At 43.7% G+C, this 18,487-nt stretch overlaps 1 annotated feature.

Moving 5' to 3' along the window:
• Positions 1–2,138: an enhancer, noted in NCBI's record as "VISTA enhancer mm1537". NCBI's record gives its function as "enhancer in: neural tube[5/8]" and the evidence as "EXISTENCE:transgenic organism evidence [ECO:0001131][PMID:17130149]".

Here is an 18,487-nt window from a genome sequence, read left to right as displayed (position 1 = left end):
CACACCACCACCACTTTGAGAATATGTCTAGCTGAGGACTCCTTGCTGGCCTGGCATTCTAGTTCTGGGCTGGAGGCATTGGTGCTGGCCTGGCTTACCCTTTTTGGGAGGTACTCCCTCTTAACAGTATCACATGGGGGTTAATATGTAGGCCATAATACTTTTCTGTCTTTTATCTCTCAGCAGTAAACAGAAGGAATTCTCTTTAAGTGACTGAAAGGACTTTTGGTGTCTTGAGGACAAGGGCTCATTCCACACAGGACTCTGCCACCCTGGAGGTCCTGGATCTGGAGAGTGCTAAACAAGGACAGCTGGGCTCAGGAATAATTCTTTATTTTAATATGGAGGAGAAGCCATCTCTGCTCAGGGGTGAAGGAGAGGCCGACTCTGATTCTCCAGCCAGCGGATGAAAGAAGCAGTCAGTGGAGAAGCAGCCTATTATCTGGACTCAGCCCCCCTCCAAACAATGCTTTTGTTGACACATTCTCAGCTCCTTTCCAGGGAGGGAGTTGGCTGATCTATGAAGTCTTCTAGCTTGGAGTCAGAAGGATCTGGGGGGGGGGGGGGGTGTCATCTCACCAGAATGTTGCCCCTGACCCAAACTGCAGTCTACTCCTATCTCTGCATTGGAATTCATAAACGCCGCTCCAAACCCCACCTTGTGCTCCCTCGGAATACCTTGGAAAAGGCAAGAATGCAAACGCCTGGCCCCGTCCAGGCTGTTAAAACAGAATTCCAGGGTGAGGCCCAGGAAGCTGTGTTTTAACAAGTCCTGCAGGGGATAATTAGGTATGCTGAGGTTTGGGAGATGGGGTGGGGGATGGAGAGAGAGAGAGAAACTCTTGCAGCTGTTAATGCCGGTCACTTTCCTACGGTTTTCCCTCAGCAGGCCCTGGGGTTTGTTTTTTTCTCCACTGTGGACCCCGTTCATTTTCCGCTGCTGTGGACTGAGGGGGACGCAGCAAGGGAAGTGGGAGGGAGGGGAAAGGGGTCAGCCAAGACAGTAGCGCCTTCTGGAATGGAAAGGCAAAGGCTTCGTGACAATGTCCCTTTGTCACTTTATGTTGATGGAACTGCAAGTCATTAGCAAGCCCAGGGGTTCGACTCGGTCATTCTTCGGGGCCAGATCGCCCTCTGCTGCCCACCGGTAAATGACACTCTAGGACGCCAAGGAAAAGAGGAAGAGCAGTAGAGGGAGAGGAGAGGACAAGACCAAAAAGGTCACTAGGTCACCAATTCAGGATGTAACAAAATCATGGTAAAGTAGCGTTTGCTGGGAAGATTTAGCCAATGCAGTGGGTGTTTCCAGGGCACAGCCAGCAAACAGCAGAGTTCTGCCAAGAGCCCCACTATTCCCATGATTCCAAGCTCCACACTTGATTTGGTTCTGCAACCGCTTTCCCCTTTAGCTCACCCTTACCTCACCTTGGACAGTCAGGATGTTTAATAAAATAGGGAGACAGAAGAAGAAAAGTGATAAAAATTTTTGGTGTGCAGTCATTTATAGGCTTTAGTCAAGACTCAGCGTCCCCCTCCTGCCCCCAATCTTCCTTTCTCAGCCTCTCTTTGTTTTTTTTTTTTTTTTTTTTTCGTCCCGGGAAAGCACCAGGTCTTTCAGCCTTTCTTTTCCTGCCAGGGAACTCTTGCCCCACAGCTGTGGAGTCAGCTTTTCTTTCCAACTTTATTGCCCCACTTTATTGCTGTTGGGAATGAAGGTTCATGTAGGTCATTGGTTGAAAGAGCAAGGATTTCTTCCCAGCATAAAAGCTCAGGCTAGCAGTAGCTCCTGCCAGCCATGAGCAATGACCCATTTCCTCCAGTCTCTGACTGTACGGATCTCCAGAGTGCCTCAGCTCTCAGTACCCAAGTCCAGGTTTCCGTAGCAGATTCAGCTCCTGCCCAGGAGCCCCTTTCCTGGTCAGGTGTGGGAAATTATTTAAACGGTTGCAAAAGGTTTGGGGTGAAAGTGGGCCAGAAATGTGGGAGGTGGACGGGGGTGGGGGTGAAGGTTCAGGTAGGGAGGAGGCAAGAGTTCCAGCCAAATCCTACAGAACGTTCTGATGTCATGAAACACTTGAACTCTGCCCCTAACCGCCTGTAAATCGGATGAGTATGTGTGGTTGAAGCCAAGCCTTTCAACCCAAACATTTTAGATAAAACTCAGACCACATCTCTGCATCACTATTTTTTGTTTGTTTGTCTGTTTGTTTGTTTGTGTTTAGTTGTCTTTTTTGAGACAGTGTCTCACTATGTAGTCCTGGCTGACCTGGAATACTCTATGTAGACCAGAGTGGCCAGGAACTCATAGAGATTTGCCTGCTTCTGCCTCCTAAGTGCAGAGGTTAAATGCATGCAGCAGCATACTAGGTACATTTTTGCATGTTTAGATGTTTGGACTTGTATAGTTTTATATTTATGACCCCAAATATATGCCAGTAATCTATGTAAAAATCAAAGCATGCTGGACATTGTGGCAATCTCTGTGCTTGGGAGGCAGAGGATTTGAGACCTAAATTTGAGACCACCTTGGTCTACATAGTAGCAAGTTCCAGTTAGGGTTGCAGAATAAGACTCAGAGGGAGGGATCATCATCACCATCATCACCATCACCATCATCATCATCGATGAGTGTGCTGGCTGGCTTTATGTCAACTTGACACAACAGTCATCTGAGAGGAGGGAACCTCACTGAGAAATTGCCTCCATAAGATTGGTTGTAGGGCCAGGCATGGTGGCGCACACCTTTAATCCCAGCACTTGTGAGGCAGAGGCAGGCAGATTTCTGAGTTCGAGGCCAGCCTTGTCTACAGTGTGAGTTCCAGGACAGCCAAGGCTACACAGAGAAACCCTGTCTCGAAAGAACCAAAAAAAAAAAAAAAAAAAAAAAAAAAAAGATTTGTTGTAGGGCATTTTCTCAATTGGTGATTGACGGGGGAGGACCTGGCCCATTTTGAGTGGTTTCATTCCTGGGCTGGTGATCCTGGGTTTTATAAGAAAGCAGGCACACACCTTTCATCCCAGCACTTGGGAGGCAGGGGTAGGTAGATGTAAGGGTTCAAGGTTAGCCAGATCTATATAAGTTTCAGGACAGCCAGGGGTACACAGAGAAACTCTGTTTCACCCCCCCCCCCCCAAATAAATGAATGAATGAGTGGAAGGAAGGAAGGAAGGAAGGAAGGAAGGAAGGGAGGGAGGAAGGAAGGAAGGAAAGAAGGAGGGAAGGAAGAAAGGAGGAAAGGAAGGAGGGAAGGAAGGAAGGAAGGGAGGGAGGAAGGAAGGAAAAAAGGAAGGAAAAAAGGAAAAAAGGAGGAAAGGGAGGGAGGAAGGGAGGGAAGGAAGGAAGGAAGGAAGGAAGGGAGGGAGGGAGGAAGGAAGGGAGGGAGGGAGGAAGGAAGGGAGGAAGGAAGGAAAGAAAGAAGGAAAGAAGGGAGGGAGGGAGGGAGGAAGGAAGGGAGGAAGGAAGGAAGGGAGGAAGGAATCAAGCAAACAAGTTGGTTGAGCAAGCCAAAGGGAGCAAGCCAGTAAGCAGCACATCTTCAGGGCCTCTGCATCTGCTTCTGCCTCTAGGTTCTGTCCCTGCTTGAGTTCCTGTCCTGACTTCCTTTAGTGATGAACTATGATGTGGAAATGTAAGCCAAATAAACCCTTTCCTCCATAATTTGCTTTGGTCATGGTGGTTCATCACAACAAAATCGTAACCTTAGCCAAGACAATGAGACAAGCCCATGTGGTCCAGGCTGGCCTCAAAATCACTGTGCAGCCAAAACTGTCCTGAGAGCTGAAAGTACAGTTGTTTGCCACCAAGACTAGTTTATGTGTTGCTACATATTGAACACGGGCTTCATGTATGGTGGGCAAGCATTTCCTAGATGAATTACACCCCTAGCCTTTGAATATAGTCTTTGACTTCCATTTTGCCTCTTACCAGTTCAGTATGAAGGCCAGCGACCTCAGGCATCTCACCCTGGTGGTGAATTGACATTGGTTAGTCAATTTCAATTTCAATTTCAATTTCTTTTCTTTTCTTTTCTTTTCTTTTCTTTTCTTTCTTTCTTTCTTTCTTTCTTTTTTTTTTTTTAAAGACAGGCTCTCAACCCTGGCTGGCTGACATGGGACTTGCTATGTAGACCAAGCTGGCTCAGAACCCACTAAGATCCACCTGCTTTTGCCTTCCAAGTATTTGAATTAAAGACCACCACACCAGATCTTTAAAGCTTCATGTTTTTAAAAAGATTTATTTATTTATTTTATGTATGAGTACACTGTAGCTGTACAGATGGTTGTGAGCCATCATGTGGTTGCTGGGAATTGAACTCAGGACCTCTGCTTGCTCCGGCCTTGCTCATTCTGGCCCAAAAATGTATTTATTGTTATATGTAAGTACATTGTAGCTGTTTTCAGACACACCAGAAGAGGGCATCATATCTCGTTATGGATGGTTGTGAGTCACCATGTGGTTGCTGGGATTTGAACTCAGGACCTTTGGAAGAGCAGCCAGTGCTCTTAACCACTGAGCCATCTCTTCAGCCCCTAAAGCTACACTTTTCACAGATATCTGTCATTATGGTATCCAGTCTAAGCTATATACCAATGAAATATAATAGTAAATAAGATAGTATAAATTTATCTGTTTGTTTTAAATTGGGTATTTTACATGTTTGTTTATAAGTCATAATAATTGAAGTTTCCATTTAAAGTATAATTACTACTTCTTCTCCTCCTCCTCCTCCTCCTCCTCCTCCTCCTCCTCCTCCTCCTCCTTCTTCTTCCTTTGGTTTTTCAAATCAGGGTTTCTCTGTGTTGCCCTGGGCTTCTTTGGGCTTCTTCTAAGGGAGGTGACATCATGCAAATTGGTGAGGAAACTATCTTGGTTCCTGCTGCATTCAAATATTATTGGAGGTGGGAGTATGTTGCATGTGGGGTTGGGAAGATGGTTCAGTGGCTAGGAGCACTGGCTGCTCTTCCAGAGCAGAGGACTCAGGCTCAATTCCCAGCAACCACATGGCCGCTCATACCTGTCTGTAACTCCACTTCTAGGGGACCTGACACCCTCACACATGCATGCAAAACACCAATGCACCTAAAATATAAATAAATAAGTCATTTAAAAAAGGTGTTATTGGGGAAGAAGAAAGGAAAGAGAAAAAGACAGATGAGAGGTTCCAAGGAGCTGTGTGGAGGGACACCGTTGGCCAGCGAGAGGTGAACAGTCACAAGGCTGGCTCTGCAGGGAAGCCTGATCCCCATCTGTGTTGGGGGACAGAGGTTATTTGTTTGCATACAGAGGCAGAGGAGGGCACAAAGGAGCAAGCACTAAGAACTGGCTAAACCAGAAGAAGGTAGGAAAGAAAAGACGGTCAAGTCCTTCCTAGGTGGTGACCTTGTGTTTCCTTTCTGTCTCCCTGGGTCTGCTGTATATACTAACGCCTCTGGTTAACACTTAATAAAACAAACACTCCTCCTCCTTTTGGTTTTCTGAGACAGGATTTCTTTGTGTAGTCCTGGCTGTCCTGGAACTCACTCTGTAGGCCAGGCTGAACTTGAACTCACAGAAATTCACCTGCCTCTGCTTTCTGAGTCCTGGGATTAAAGGTATTGCACCACCTCTGCATGACCAAACAAATACTTCTATACTTGTTGAGCATTACACAGTATTTTTAAGTCCTTTACATATATACATTTTATTTATTGTTTGTTTTTGTGAGATAGGATCTCATGTGGCTCAGACTGGCCTCTAACTCATTATATAGCCAAGGCTACACTTGAACTCCTGATCCTCCTGAGTGCTGGAATTACATACAGGCCTGTGCCACTGTGGCAGGCTCTCTTATTTGTATGTGTACGTATATATGTGTGCATGTTTGTATTGGTGCACATGTGTGCTAACACACTGGAGGCTGGAGTGGACCCTCAGGTACTTCTTGGAAGCTCTCCGCCTTTGTTGATTTTGTTTTTCTTTAATATGTATTTATGTACTTTTTATCTTATGTGTGAGTGTTTTACAAGTATGTATGTATGTATGTATGCATGCATGTAAGTATGCATACCATATGTATGCCTGGTGCCTATGAATGTCAGAAGAAGGCATCAAATCCCCTGGAACTGGAGTTAAGGTTGTAAGCCACCATGTGGGTGCTGGGAACTGAACTTGGGACCTCTGCAAGAGCAACAAGTGCTCTTAACCGCTGAGCCATCTCTCCAGCCCCCCATCCTTGTTTTGTTGAAAGAGATCCTTTCACTGGCTTGAGACGTGACACGTGGCTAGGCTGACTGGATAGGGAACATCAGGGACCTGCCTGTCTCTGTCTCCCAAACACTGGGATGACAGCTGAGTGGCATCATGTCTGATTTTCTTGTACATGGGTTCTGATCATGAACTCAGGTTATCATGCTTACGGGGTGGGCAGTTTGCTGACTGAAATATCTCTTTGGTTGATGTTTAATTTGTTTTCTGTGGAGGTGAAGATCTAGCTCAGGGTTTACCCTTGTGAATGCCTTTAACCCTAGCACTTGGAAGGCAGAGGCAGGTGGATTTCTGAGTTCAAGGCCAGCCTAATCTACAGAGTGAGTTACAGGACAGCCAGGAGTTACAGGACTGCACAGAGAAACCCTGTCTTGAAAAACCAAAAAAAAAAAAGAAAGAAAGAAAGAAAGAAAGAATTTTCATAATTTTCACGTGCATTGGTGTTTTGCCTGTGTGAGGGTGTCAGATCCTCTGGAACTGGAGTCACAGATAGTTTTGAGCTGCCATATGTGTGCTGAAAATTGAACCCAGGTCCTCTAGAATAACAGCCAGTGCTCTTAATTGCTGAGCGAGCCATCTCTCCAGCCCTACAAACAATCTTTTGAGATTAAAAAATTTCTTTAATTGTAGCACTCGGGGGCTGGAGAGATGGCTCAGCAGGTAAGAGCAATAACTGCTCTTCCAGAGGTCCTGAGTTCAATTTCCAGCACCCACACGGTGACTTACAACCATCTGCAATGGGATCCAATGACCTCTTCTGGTGTGTCTGAAGACAATAACAGTGTACTCATACACATGAAATAAATAAATAAATCTTAAAAAAATTGTAGCACTCAGGAGGCAGAGGCAGGCAGATAGATTTCTTGTGAGCCTGAGGCCAGCGTGGTCTACCTAGTAAGTTCCAGGCTAGCCAAAGCTATATAGAAAGATTTTGTCTTAAACATCCCCATAAAGATCAGGGACAATGGTGGTAAGCAAGATTATGTCTGGAGTGTAGGAGATCCTTTAGGGCGTCTCTTAGTACTACCATGTCCTGTGATTAAAGTCAATGGGAAACTACAACAGCCTAATCCAGGACGCAGACCCATCAGGAATGAAGGTGTGGGTCAATCCTCCAGGAAAAGAACCAAGACCCGCTGAGGTGCTGGCTGAAGGTGAAGGAAATACAGAATGGGTAGTAGAGGAAGGTAATTATAAATAGCAATTAAGGCCACGTAACCAGTTGCAGAAACGAGGATTATAAAATAATATGAATGCCCCATTGTAAATTTACAAATATGTTTGCGATTGTACGAGGGATAGTTATATCATGTTAGGTGTATTCACAACCTTGTTATTGTTTCATGTGAACATGAGATATTATTTGTGTCAAGTTGACAAGGGGTGGATTGTAGTGGCTATTCCTGGTTGTCAACTTGACTATATTTGGAATGAACTACAATCCAGAATTGGAAGGCTCACCAGTGACACTTATCTGGAGGCTTGGAGATCCTTATCTGGATCTTGGTATGGAGATCTTGAGCCATAGTGGCTATGGATTCCAGAAAATTAAATCTCTGAGTTTTATTTTGTGGATATGATTATTTTGTCTGCATGTATGTGTACTGCAGGTGTGCCTAGTGCCTAGTACCTGCATAGAGGTTAGAAGAGGATATTGAATCAGCTGGAACTAGAGTTACAGAGGCTACCAGCTGTCATGTGGGTGCTGAGAACTAAACCTAGGTCCTCTGTAAGAGAAGGAAGTACTTTTCTTTCTTTCTTTCTTTCTTTCTTTCTTTCTTTCTTTCTTTCTTTCTTTTCTTTTCTTTTCTTTTCTTTTCTTTTCTTTTTTCTTTTTTTTTTTTTTCGAGACAGGGTTTCTCTGTGTAGCCCTGGCTGTCCTGAAACTCACTTTGTAGACTAGGCTGGCCTCGAACTCAGAAATCTGCCTGCCTCTGCCTCCCAAGTGCTGGGATTAAAGGCCACCACCGCCCATCGAGAAGGAAGTACTCTTAACTGACAAACCGTCTCTCCAGTCCTAGCTTCGCTAAATATTAGTATAGTATTATTTTCCTTCCTTCCTTCCTTCCTTCCTTCCTTCCTTCCTTCCTTCCTTCCTTCCTTTCTTCCTTCTTTCTTATCTATCTATCTATCTATCTATCTATCTATCTATCTATCTATCTAGAGACAGGATCTCTCTACATATCTCTGGCTATCCTGAAACTCACTATGCCAACCAGGCTGGCCTCAAACTCAGAGATCTGTCTTCCTCTGCCTCTTGAGTGCTGGGATTAAAGGCATGTGTGCCACCATGCTTGGCTTTGCTATTATTTACAATCATTCAAAACCTACAGATTAAGAAGTACGAGACAACCTTTTCCTTTTTGAAAAAGGATCTTGCTATCGATGTAAAAACCACAGTTGTCTCTGTCTCTCTGTTTCTGTCTCTGTATCTGTTTGTTTTTCAAGACAGGCTTTCTTTTGTAGTCCTGGCTGTCATGGAACTCCTGGCCTCAGACTCAGAAATCCGCCTGCCTCTGCCTCCCAAGTGCTGCGATTAAAGGTGTGCATCACCACACCCGGCCATAGTTTGTACCTGCCTCTTTGAGTGACTATGGCCTGGGAACACGGATTTAGGCTATCCCAAATTCTATGTTCCAACATAGAAGCAGTTTCATGACATTTTTATAGTTTTATGGAACAAAAGAAAGCCACAAATCAAGGCAAATTTAAAATACATTGGTGGGTACATCAGAGAGTTAGGTACAGAGAGATAAATGGGGAAGCTCTTCTATAGGCCCAAGGCTTTTGGGTTGGCAGGAACAAGTGGCCTGCTACATTAGTAGATTCCAAGAACTTTTCATCTTCTAGTCATGAGGTAGTAGGTGCAGATGGCTGTACTTAGAGTATGTGAGTATTTACAGTACTGAAATTCTCATCACACTGGGCAGGCACAGCTGCTTGTCAGTTTTCATTTGCAGCTGTTTGGACACAGTTGCTTTTCAGGAGTGTTTCTTCACACTGTGTACCCTTGGCTGACCTGGAACTCACTACATAGACTGGAGTGGCTTAGAGATCCACCCACTTCTGCCAGGAACTCTTTAATGATCAAGTTTAAAAATTAGTACAAGGCCGCACATGCAGCTCAGTGTTGTGGTATTTGCTCAGCATGTGCAAGGTCTTAGATTTGTTACCCAATACAACAAGAAAGAGAAAAAGGAAAGATAAAGAAAATTAATGAGTCAGGCGTGGTGGCGCACACCTTTAATCCCAGCACTCGGGAGGCAGAGGCAGGTGGATTTCTGAGTTTGAGGCCAGCCTGGTCTACAAAGTGAGTTCCAGGACAGCCAGAGCTATACAGAGAAACCCTGTCTCCAAAAACAAAAACAAAAAATAAAAACAAAAAACAAACAAACAAAAAAAACAAAAAAAGAAAATTAATGAGTCAGAGCAGGAGGGACTGTTGCCTAGGTATGCTTAGTTTTATGGTATGAGTTTTGTTTTTTGTTTTGTTTTGTTTTTTTCTGAACTAGAGAAACAGATAAAAACCAAGAGTCATGACCAAGGGCACCGCAGGATGGAAAGAGGTTAGTGGACAGAGGTGATGGTGCAAAGCCACGGGGAACAGTGCTGAGGCGAGACTGAGGTCTGAGTTGGTAAATTGTTTTAGGCAAGTGGTCTACTATTAAGCTATGACTTGACACCAATTAACTTTAAAAATAAAAAAGCAAGTTCATTTAAAAAATAAAATTAAGGGGCTATAGAAATGGCCCAGCAGGTAAGAACTCTCACTGGCTGCTCTCCCTGAGGGTCTGAGAATACTGTTCCCAGCACCCACAGGATGGCTCAGAACCTGCTACAACTCTAGTCCTGGGGGGTCTGATGCCCTCTCTGGCCTCCAGGAGCACTGCAGGTGCACACACACACACACACACACACACACACACACAGACCACTTATGCAGACAGGACAGTAAATAAGTAAAATCAAAAGTAGGGACAGTGAGAGGGCTTTTGGAGTAAAAGTTCCTGTTGGATAGCAGCTCCTCGCCAGAGTCCAACCCTCAGGCTCCACTGGGTACAAGGACAGAACTAGCTTCTATAAACTGCCCTCTGACCTAAATGCCTAGGCAGGGTCACAGCATGTGCGTTCCCTCTACACCTGCACACACACACACACACACACACACACACACACACACACACACACACTTAAAAATGAAATAGGGGCTGGAGAGATGCTCAGTGGTTGTATTGGCTGGTTTTGTGTTAATGTGACAGGAGCTAGAGTCAATGTCACGAGGAAAGAGTCTCAGTTGAGGAAATGCCTCCATGAGATCCAGCTGTAAGCATTTTCTTAACTAGTGATCAAAGAGGGGAGGGTCTAGGCCATTATGGGTGTGTGTCATCCCTGGGCTGGTGGTCCTGGGTTCTAGAAGAAAGCAGGCTGACCAAGTCAGGGAAAGCAAGCCCAGTAAGCAGCACCCCTCCCTGGCCTCTGTCTGCATCAGTTTGTGACTCCAGATTGCTACCCTGCTTGAGTTTCTGTGCTGATTTACTTTGGTGATGAACAGTGATGTGGAAGTGTGAGCGGAGGAGCTGGTGAGATGGCTCAGTGGTTAAGAACACTGGCTGCAACTAAGAGAGTGGCTAAAAGCACTGGCTACAACTAAGAGAGTGGCTAAAAGCACTGGCTGCTCTTTAGTGTGAGCATGGAGTGAAGCTTCTATCTCAAAATAAAAGTAAAGAGGCATATAGCTCACGTAGGCATGCTCGCCTAGTGTGTGTGAGGTCCTGGGTGGTAGTGCTAGAACCACCAAAGAAACAAAGAAAGCAACCAAACAGGCCCTTCCCTGTGTGGGCCATTCATGGACCGTCATACACACTGGGTGTGCTATGTGTTAGGGGACCTTTTTAAAGACTGGGGAACGGTCTGAGACAATAACACTGGGCAGGGGACTTTGTCATTCATTTTCTGATTTTGCTCTTGCAACATTTTTAATGGTTCCACTCTTGTTTCACAAAGGAAGGACATAGGCATAGTAATTAAGTCTTTACTCCACATCATGCAACTATATCAGAATTGAAACACAAGTTGGGATGGCTTTCCCACACACACGCTGAGTCACTGTGTACATGGACTTTCAGAACAAATGAGACTTGGCTAACAAAGTCATAAATTAAACTGCACCTTAACACAAATTGTTAAACACCTTGGGTATGTTTAACTTTGAGAAACAGAAGCATTGTGGCTATTTAAAAAAAATATTTAGCCAGGCAGTGGTGGTACATGTCTTTAATCCCAGCGCTTGGGAGGCAGAGGCAGGCGAATTTCTGAGTTCGAGGCCAGCCCGGTCTACAGAGTGAGTTCCAGGACAGGGTTCTACACAGAGAAACCCTGTCTCGAAAATCCAAAAAAAGAAAAGGAATTATTAAAATTTCATGTGGGAAACATAGGTCTCAAGGGTGTGATTAGGGCAAAGCTGTTGCTTGTTCCACATAAGAGAAGATTTTTGAGCACCAGAAATGTCTGAAATGGAACGGGAGCTGAGAAGATGGCTCAGTCACTAAAGTGCTCCTAAAAAGCTCCTCAAAAACCTGGGTGTTGTGGTGTATGCTTGTAATCCCGATGGTGGGTGCTGGAGTTGGATAATCCCTGGAGTTCCCTAATCAGCCAGTTTAGCCAAATTGTCAACTCAATAAGAGAGCCTGCCTTCAAAAACTAGGAGGGAGGGCGCTGGAGAGATGGCTCAGCAGTTAAGAGCACTGACTGCTCTTCTGAAGGTCCTGAGTTCAAATCCCAGCAACCACATGGTGGCTCACAACCACCTGTAATGAGATCTGATGCTCTCTCTCTTCTGGGGTGTTTGAAGACAGCTACAGTGTACTTATATATAATAAAATAAATAAATCTTAAAAAAAACCAAAACAACCAAGGAGGGTGATGGGTTGAAGGGACCTCTCAGCAGTTAAGAGCAGTTGCTTCCTGAGGACCAGGGTTCAGTTCTCAGCACCTACCTGGAGGCTCACAAACATCTGAAAACTCTAGTTTCAGGAACCTCTTTTGGCCATTGTGAATACTGCATTGCACACAAATGAATTACATTCAGGGACCCACACATATACATGAAATAAGTAAGTCTTAAAAAACAAAATCAGCCAGCTGGTGGTGGTACATGCCTTTAATCTCAGCACTAGGGAAGCAGAGATAGGTAGATCTCTGTGAGTCTGAGGCCAGCCTGGTCTACAGTTCCAGGACAGCCTCTCTTAAAGAAACGAAAGGACAAAACAAAGATAAAAAGAACAAAACCCCAAACAAACCAAAAACTTCCAAGGTGGACAGTTCATAAAAATGACACCTGATGTTGACCTCTTGCCCTTCCACAAGAACACACACACAGACACACACACACAGAGACACACACAGTAAAATAAATATATAAATAAAATGTAAAATGGAATGAATTGCTTAGAAAAAAAATCTTGATGTGCTGGTGACATCTAAGCTTGCAATCCTACTCCTTTCCCTATATATAAATATTTGCATAATTAGATGCTTAAAGTTTCATACAAATGTTAGCCACATGTACATTAGGAATCAATCCCTCATGTGTCGCCTGGACTGCTCTGCCCACATGGTCTCCTCAGGCAGTCACAATGCCTGCCACTGCCTTCCCAGCTATCTCACTGCCGCTGGCTTATCCACGGACACAGAGATGTGGACAAGAACCTCAAGAACAGTTGAAACACAGTTTCTTGTTAATAGACAAGCCTGGAAAACACTTAGACGTGTACTCGCTATGAACAGATCGGTAAATTGAGGCACATCAAACCTAGGACACAAAAAGAACTTATTAATTCAGAAAGCAACATATTGTGTGAAAGAAGCCAGGGAACTCCCAACCCCCCCCCCCCCAAGGAAGAAGTTCAGGAGACATGCTACTTCATCTCTATAAAACTCTTAAGACTCTGCAAACGAATCCCTGTCAACACAGAATAGCCTGGAGCTTCCCATGGGTAGCAGTGGAGGGTGAAGGAGTGATGGATGGATCGTAGAAGGGCATGGGAAAATTTAGGAGTGAGGGAGGGTAATGCATTTCTTACATGGTTAGGGTTACGGTGTCAGAGGTGCACACATATCCATATGCCAAAACCCAGCAAATTATACACTATAAATATTAAATAAACAGTATGTCAATTAAATGTCAATGAAGTTGAAATGAAAGAAAAATGAAATATAGTTCTTCTGAAGTTAGAACTGTAGAAGGGGTGTCAGAATTCCCCCTTTTGTGCTGTTTAAACTATATAATATGTAAATAAATATATATGTATATATTAATAAAACAAATATTTCAAAATAAAGCATATGTGTGTGTGTGTGTGTCTGCATGTGTGTATGTACATGTACACATGCACATGAGTGCCTTAGGGCCCTAGAAGAGGGGACTGGATACTCTGTAGCTATAGATAGTTGTTAGGTGCCAGATGTGTGTGATGGGACCTAAACTCAGGTCCTCTGCAAAAGCTTCAAGAACCCTGAACTGTCATACCATCTCTCTAGTCCTTATCTGTCTTTCTGTCTGACTATCCATCTATCACCTATCTATCTATTTATGGACAGGGTCTTGACCTATGCTGACTGTTTTAGTTAGGGTTCCTATTGTGGTAAAGAGAGACCACGATCACAGCAACTCTTATAGAGGACAACATTCACTTGGGGCCGGTGTACAGTTCAGAAGTTTAGTTCATTATCACCAGGGCAGGAAGACATGGCACTGGAAGAGGAGCTGAGAGCTCTATATCTGGATCAGCAGGCATCAGGAAGAGACCATCAGCCACTATCCTGGCTTGAGTATCTGAGACCTCAAAGCCTACCCCCAGTGGCACACTTCCCTCAACAAAGTCACACCTACTCCATGGAGGCCATATCTCCTGATAGTCCTCTGCCAATTTCTTTCAAACCACCACACACTGACCTTAACTTCCAACCTCCCTGGCTCAGCCTTCCAGTGCTGGTATTCAATGCCCATAGGCTTAACATTTTTTAAATAACAAAATGAAAATATTAAAAGAAACCATACACCTATTCACAAAGGCAAAAAAAAAGTTATCGTGTGCTTTGAGCCTAATCATTTATGGATTTGGACAAACTTTCCAAGTGGGTTCCATGTAGAAGAGAAAAGGCTGTTGCGGAGTGGAATGTTCAGTGCTGCCCTAATTCCTGAGAGCTGCAAAGACAGAGATGCAAACTTCAAATGTTCCCTTGTTTTCCTCTTTCCCTTGGCTCAAAGTCTTTGGGACCCAGTATTAATCCCAGAATGGCCTTCTGTCGTTCTGGGATTAAAGCAGACATCATTACATTAAAAAATCTGAAACAAACAAACAAACAAACAAACAAACAAAACAAATCTGGTCCCAGGGCTTGATTGCTCAGCGGTTAAGAGCACCAGCTGCTTTTGCAGAGGACCCAGGTTTGATTCCCACCACCCATATGGCAGCTCACAATCACCCTTAATTTCAGTTCCAGGGAAGCTGATGCCCTCTTCTGGTCTCTGTAGGTACAGATAGGCATGCTGGCAAAACACCCATACACATAAAAACAAATAAGTAAAATATGGTCATTGTAATATAATTGGAATTCACACCTGGGCCTCTTGCTTGCAGGGTTAGTGCTCTTACCCATGGAGCCATCTCCTCTGGATTTTATTTATTACTTAATTTATTTAGTTATCCATATAACTGTATTTATGTGTATCTATATCTATCTATCTATCTATCTATCTATCTATCCACATATATATACACACACATACACACACATATCTATAGACACATGGACATATATACTCATATATATACATATATATGTGTGTGTGTGTGTATACATATATTTATCCAAGAATATACAAATGTATACATATGCACCAAGTCCTCCTAGGTTTGGTGGCAGGCATCTTATCAACCAAAACATCTTACTGAATTTTTGTTTAAAGATTTATTTTCTATTATTATATGTAAGTACACTGTAGCTGTCTTCAGACACACCAGAAGAGAGTGTCAGATCTCATTACAGATGGTTGTGAGCTATCATCTGGTTGCTGGGATTTGAACTCAGGACCTTCAGAAGAACAGTCAGTGCTCTTAACTGCTGAGCCATCTCTCCAGCCCAGTCTCACCGAATTTTGATCTGCACTTTATAGATAAAGAAGTCTGTCAAGTGGGGAAAAAAGTTAATTATTTTGCCTTAGGTTGCTGTACTGGCTGGTTTTGTGTTAACTAGACACAAGCTAGAGTCATCAGAGAGGAAGGAGCCTCCCTTGAGGAAATGCTTCCATGAGATCCAGCTGTAAGGCATTTTTTCAATAGTGATCAGTAGGGGAGAGAGCCCATTGTGGATGGTGCCAGCCTTGGGCTGGTGGCCCTGGGTTCTAGAAGAAAGCAGGCAAGGATCTCTTTTCTTGTGTTTTTTTTTTTCTTTTTCTTTTTCTTTTTCTTTTTCTTTCTGTTTCTTTTTCTTTTTCCTTTTCTTTTTCTTCTTTTTCTTTTTCTTTTTCCTTTTCTTTTTCTTCTTTTTCTTTTTCTTTTCCTTTTCCTTTTCCTTTTCCTTTTTCTTTTTCTTTTTCTTTTTCTCTTCGTTTCTCCCTGACATTGAGGATAAAACCCAAGTCCTTGAACATGCTAGGCAAACACTCAGCTGCTAGGCCACACCTCTTATTCTAGAGCCCAGATGTTAAAGTGTGTTCTTCCTGGAGCAGTTTACTTTAGCTATTATGAAGCAATCTCCAGTGTTCTAGAATGAAAAGTGAGGCCCTACTCTGCAGGTCTCATCACGTGGGAAGCACACTGGTAGAGTCTTTAGTCAAATGCTTAGTTATATGAGAGAGAGAGAGAGAGGGAGAGAGAGAGAGAGAGAGAGAGAGAGAGAGAGAGAGAGAGACTGAATCTACATGTATTTCACTCTAAAGTTTCCTGACTGTAACTCCTGTTAAACATCTTTCCAGAACCATGATTATAAGTGATTTCATTTGTAATTTAACCTTGCCCAACCATGTTTAGTCACTGACACACCTCTGTATTTGTCAGGACCTGCCAAGTCACATTTAGGTGGGGTTTTATTTTTAAACCACCTTCTAGTGCTTTATGTATTATCTCCACATTTTATATATACACGGTACTGCACACACTCCTATTACACTTAGAATATTATCTACTTGTATAAAATGGGGAGTGGTCTAAATATGTGTTAACAAATTGTAAACCGTGCACTTAGAGTTTACAACTACATGTGTATATGTTTTTAGTACATATATACTTCTGTTTTATACACCCATAAAAGTTGTGCATATTCTGGAGGGGAGAGGACGCTGAATTTGAGGGTGAGTTTTTTTTTAAACAAGAACTGAGTATTGAATTTAAGGCCTTCTGCAGGCTAGGCAGGTGCTTCACTGCCAGTGAACACCTTTAGCCCTGAACTTAACTTTCCACCACACTGTAAACTTGCACGGGTTTGTTCCATCTTTCCGTCGTCACAAATGAGGAGACAATGGTTGCTTTCTAACTGCAGGGCTATCTGAGGATCAGGGGAGCTCCCACATCTTTCTTTTCCAGCTAATGAGCTTCCCTAAGTCTGGGTGATGCAATGCTGAGTCTCTGTGTATCCCTGCTGAGGAGCCCCAAACGCCTCTCCCCTGCTTCTCATCTGCTCTCACGCTTCTGGAACTCTGTGCAAAAGAACATGGGACAGAGACTGAGTTGAATAAGAATCAGGGCAAAGGCCAAAGGGCAGAAGGAAATGAACAGAAGCATGTATTTTCTTGTAAACTACAGAAGGTGCTGTTGTCTAGGATGGAGGAAAATAGTAGACAGGTGTGTGTGTGTGTGTGTGTGTGTGTGTGTGTGTGTGTGCATGAGGATGAGACCCAGAGTTTCACACACGTTAAGGAAGCGTACTACCATGAACTGTATCTGTAGCCTTGCAAATGACAATTTATATCCTCTGTGAATGTACAACAAAAGAAAGAAAATTGAACTGCCAACTATGAAGTTGGAGATCAACATATCCACTTTGTATCAAACAATAAAAACAACCTCATCTTAAACAATAAAAACAACCTCATCTAAACTCATATTTGCACAGAGAAAAGATATGAAAAACGATGAATGGTTATCAGAGACTATTCTAGACAAGTATCTGGGATGGCTTCATTTTCCTTTCTCCTTTTCTTCCTCCTTATCACTGCCTTCCTCTTTTTGAGGCAAGGTATCTCAGATTAACCCTAGCTCACTATGTAGCAGAGAATGACCTTGAACTTTATTATTATTATTTATTAGTTTTTCTCTCATATATTCCCACTGCAGCTCCCCTCCCTCCTCTTCTCCCAGTCCCTCTCCCCTAAACTCCCCTCACCTCCAGATCCCTCCTTTTCCATTTCCCTTCTGACAGACCAGGTCTCTCCCAGATATCAACCAAACATGGTATTACAAGTTACAATAAGGCTAGGCACATACCCTTACATCATGCTGGACAAGGCAACCCAGGAGGAGGAAAAGGGTCCCAGGAGCAGACAAAAGAATCAGGGGACAGCCCCCACTTTCACTGTTAGGAGTCACAGGAACACCAAGGTACACAATCATTACATGTGTGCAGAGAACCTAGCTCAAGGGTCCATGAGGTCTCTGTGAGCCTCTGTGAGCCCTGCTTAGTTGATTCTTGTGGTGTCCTTGACCCAGTGGCTCTTACAATGCTTCCTCCCCGTCTTTTGGGATTCCCCACCCTCTGCCTAATGTTTAGCTGTGAGTTCTGCATCCGTTTCTATCAGTTGCAGGATGAAGCCACTCTGGTGACAATTATGGACCTTGAACTTTTGATCCTCTTGTCCCCTCCTCACCTCCTGAGTGCTAGGATTTGTTTGTTGGTAGGTTTTTCGAGATAGGATTTCTCTGTGTAGCCCTGGCTGTCCTGGAATTTGCTCTGTAGACCAGGCTGGCTTCAAACTCACAGAGATCCACTTGCCTCTGTTTCCTGAGTGCTGGGACTAAAGGCGTGTGCCACCACTGCTTGTTTTAGGATTAAGTGTCTGCCACCATACCCACCCTGTCTATGCAATTAGGGTTCAAAAACCTTGAACCAAGGGTTTTGTTCATGCTAGACAAACACTCTACCAACCAAGCCCCTCCTCCGTCCCTGACAGCTTCATTTTTCACTTTATATTTTCCTGAACGGTTTAAAAGTGCCTGCAATCATTTATTATCCTTACTTTCAAAA

The sequence above is a fragment of the Mus musculus genome, chromosome 3 (genome assembly GCF_000001635.26).
Source record: "Mus musculus strain C57BL/6J chromosome 3, GRCm38.p6 C57BL/6J".
In the NCBI taxonomy this organism is placed as follows: Eukaryota; Metazoa; Chordata; class Mammalia; order Rodentia; family Muridae; genus Mus; species Mus musculus.
This window is presented reverse-complemented; position numbering and strand designations above follow the sequence as displayed.